Consider the following 4,198-nt stretch of genomic DNA (forward strand, 5'->3'; position numbering starts at 1 on the left):
GAGTTCTCAGAGCTACCGCCACGTTTCTTGTTGTTCGATCCTGTGGCTCTTTCTTCAAAAGAGTCAACATCAAACATAGGTCTTTGGTTGGAAACCCATCCAGGGGAGCGCCGATTGCTTCAATTCCATCAATGGTCTTCCCACGATTTTTTTGTGCATGACCAGTTTTTTATACAATTCACCTTCAAGCGCCACCATAGTTTTGCATCGTCCATGAGATGCATCGTGGGCCAATGTAACTCTCAGGTCCTCTCAGCAAGTTCCTATAGTCTTGAAGTGTAATATCAAAACATATTAACGTATTTGATATTTTAAATATTAAAATAATTGATGTGTATCATAAACTTAAATAAAAATATATATTAGAAATTTGAATGAGATTCATATTAGTTAAACATATAGTATGATATTCTACGACATTTTAATATTATTTAAATAAGATATTATATCTTAATGTATTAGGTATTCAAATATATAATTTGACAAAAATTATCACAAGTTCACTTTAAATAGAACCCTAGGGTTAAGTCAAAAAGCATCAAACACTAAATATTGTGACATTTTAGGTGATATTTTGCAGAGGAAGCTGATAAAGTCTTCAAAGAGCATGTGGTCATGTCTGACATTTTAGGTTAACAACATGGTGAAAAGAAACAAGAAATTCTGATACTCGTAATTAACTACAAACCTTTGAATAAGGTTTTAGAATAAATAAGATATCCAATCCAAAACAAAAATGATTTGATAAAAAGAATTTAGAGTCAAATGTTTTTATAAAATTCGACATGAAATTGGGATTACATAAAATTCTAATTTCCTAAAATGACAAATATAAAATAGCATTTATGTCCAATTTAGAAAATATGAGAGGAACGTCATGCCATTTAGGCTAAAAAATGCTCCATCCGAATTTCAGAAGATTATGAATGATATTTTCAATCCTTTCAAAAAAAATCGATAGTTTATATTGATGATGTGTTGATATTTTCTAAAACCATTAAGGTCAACACTTTAAACATCTACATACATTCATTAATGTAATCAAAAGAAAACAACTAGTTGTGTCCATACCCAAAATCAAATAATATCAAACTCAGATCCATTTTCTTGGATTTTAAATTTATTTGAGCCTTATTAAAACCCATCCAATGGTCTTTGTCTCAAACTTTGGTGATGACGTATCCTAGAAAAGCCAACTTCAAAAAAAAAATAGGTTCTCTCAATTACGTGTCTTATATCCTTCAAGATATCAGGCACATTTACAAATTTCTTGATGAGTGTGTTCAAAATAATACAAAGTCTTGATTTGTAAGGGATATATCTACAACAAAAAAAAATCAAATCATTAGTCAAATAAACTCTTTGCTTGAGTCTTATTGACCCAAGGACAGATCTCATAATGAAACGTGACGCATCAAATATCGGATATGGAGGTATCTAAAATTGTCAAAGAGGACAGAGAATCAATTATCATATTCATTCAAAAGCCTCTAATAATACCATACAAATTACAAAATAGTAATAAAAAAAAATACTATTTCCATTGGACTCTGCCCAAAAATTTTAAAGAAAATTTCATGAACAAAACTATTAAAATGCATTCCAGAGTCAAATTTAGTTTTAGAAAAAAAAGGGAATAATCTTGTTTCAAACAAAAAAAAAAAAAAAAAAAATTTGCTAGATAGAAGTAAGTTTTGTTGTGGTTTGATTTTAAAATTCTACCTATAAAAGAAGTTGAAAACACCTTGTGAAAGTCTCTAAGGATACTGCGACCTCTAGCTTTGCAAAATCCAGTGTTGTTGGTGCTTATCAAAATCGCTGCCAGAATAAAGTTTAACAAGTGGTTCTATGGTGTAGTGGTTAGCACTTTCGACTTTGAATCTAACGACCTGTGTTTAATTCCCGATAGGCAATCCACAAATTTATACAAAATTGGTTCATAGCCGATTCAGTAGGGTCACTTTTGGACCGATAATCTGTAGAAGGGGTCACTAAGGTTGAGATCATACAAAATGGGTTCATAGCTCAATGTTAGAGCATTTGATTGCAGATCAAGAGGTCACCAATTCGAACCTAGTTGAGCCCTTCTATCTTGGATAGAAATTTGTTACACTTTTTGGACCGACACTATGTCTAAGGGGTCACAAATGTTAAAATCCTACAAAATGGATCCATGGCTCAGTGGTAGAGAATTTGACCGATCACCCGTTTGAACTTGGTTGGGCCCTTTTATTTTGGACAGACACTTTTTACACTTTTGGACTGACACTCTATAGAAGGGGTCACTAAGGTTAAAATCATATAAAATGGGTCCATAGCTTAGTGGTAGACCATTTGACTGCAGATTAAGAGGTCATCAATTCGAATCTGGAAATAAATTTTGAAGATGAAATTAAAGTATTAATTCTGATGTCATCTTTACCTGAGTTTTGGGATTTTGTTATTAATGAGATTCAATCTAATGCCATTAGTAATTCACAATGATAATATTCAAAATACTTGACAAAAAAGAATGGTCAACATAAGATATTTGAAACAAATAAATATTTTGTCCTATATCAAATCACTCATTTGAAATTCCTTAATAATAAACCTCAAGTCTTACATCTTTTATAGAGAAAAGTTCCTTAAAATAGAAGTCTTATTAGATACTTCTAAGCATTTAGAGATCAACTAGACACAAAGCTAAACATTCTAAAAAAAATTAGGGGTTAAACTTTCCGGTTAACGTAATTTAAGAAACTTATGATTTTTATATTCTCAAGAGTTTAATTGAGATAGGTCGATTCAATCTAGTGGACCCAAGAATTGAACCGAACCAAACCAACTAGTTAGTAACATGATTTAGTGTAAGCATTTTGACGCAAAGTAGAAGCAATAATGGAGGGTTTGCAATAATATAGTTTTCACTCCTTGTTTCTCGAGTGAATATTGAAATAATATGGTTTTCCTGTTAAGTTTTGCACGGAAGAAAGAAAGACTGGGATGTAAAGTATTATTTCAATTTGTTTGTAATATACAACAATATATAAATTAATTATAAGAAATATATAAAATTACATGTTCTCCACGGGCTTCAATCAACACTAGAGGGTTACTTTTGCAATCACTCTAAAGGTGCTCAAGATCACAACGAGTTAGATAAAATAGCTCTACAACTTTGAATCCAATAACTTGAGTTTGACTCGTGATAGAATCTCTCTTCTTGTGGAATCTGCATAAAATAGGAAAACCATTCCAAAATCAATTTTTACAAGGGGTTCTATGGTGTAGTGGTTAGCACTTTGGACTTTGAATCCAACGACCTGGGTTCAACTCTCGGTAGGACCTTTTTAAGAAATGACCTTGATGTGAAAACACAGAATAAGGACCGACAACACAAGACATTTTAAAACAAAAGGGTGTTTCCTAGCATTCGATGCGAAAACACAAATTTTCTCGAGGCATAAGGTGTAACATTCTTGAGTTATTCCGAACTTGCTCCGCTATCATTTGAGCCCATAATAACTAGCATGAGTTTTCGGTTCCGAACTTGCTCCAAACAAGTTATTCCGAACTTGCTCCGCTCCGCTATCATTTGAACCCATAATAACTAGCATGAGTTTTCGGTTCCGAACTTGCTCCAAACAATATCATTTGAACCCATAATAACTAGCATGAGTTTTAGGTTCCGAACTTGCTCCAAACAACTTGAAATCTTGAATTTATTCTCATGTCATATAAAATAGACCCTTACAGAAAATAGTTGGTAATTTGGAGTATGTCTAAACCTTTTGCTAGGATATGACTTCTTGTTTTGTTTGGAGCATGTCTAAACCTTGAGCTAGGATATGACTTCTTGTTTCGTTTTCAGGAACTAAACCTTAGAGGTTGTCATGTCATGCATCGTATTTTAACCATGAAAACTCTTGCGAAGTAACTCTTAATTTCCTCCCCATGAGTGCATAGGTGGCGTTGTCATAATCGTGGCATCCTGCTAGCAAATCGTGGTGCAGGGCTTCTCATTTAGGTGAGGGAGATAATAAGTTCATCATGGAATCCTGGTCATGGTACATATACCAAAGCATCCCACCTAAAGAGAAATAGGGGCCTCGCGGCAGTGATGAGCATTTTCTCCCATATCTTGGTTTCGCTAACTAAAGTTTTCCAATAACTCCCAAACTTCATTACCTTATATAACCTCTCGGGATAAGGATTC

At 33.2% G+C, this 4,198-nt stretch overlaps 1 non-coding gene across 1 annotated transcript; it reads left to right on the top strand.

Annotated features, from left to right (window-relative positions):
* Positions 1–3,258: 3,258 nt before the first annotated feature.
* On the top strand, positions 3,259–3,330 carry TRNAQ-UUG (transfer RNA glutamine (anticodon UUG)). The gene has a single exon. It is a non-coding gene; the product is annotated as a tRNA-Gln (tRNA).
* The last annotated feature ends 868 nt before the right edge of the window (positions 3,331–4,198 follow it).

This window comes from Cucurbita pepo, chromosome 10, assembly GCF_057944985.1.
Source record: "Cucurbita pepo subsp. pepo isolate OVF chromosome 10, ASM5794498v1, whole genome shotgun sequence".
NCBI classification, from domain to species: domain Eukaryota; kingdom Viridiplantae; phylum Streptophyta; class Magnoliopsida; order Cucurbitales; family Cucurbitaceae; genus Cucurbita; species Cucurbita pepo.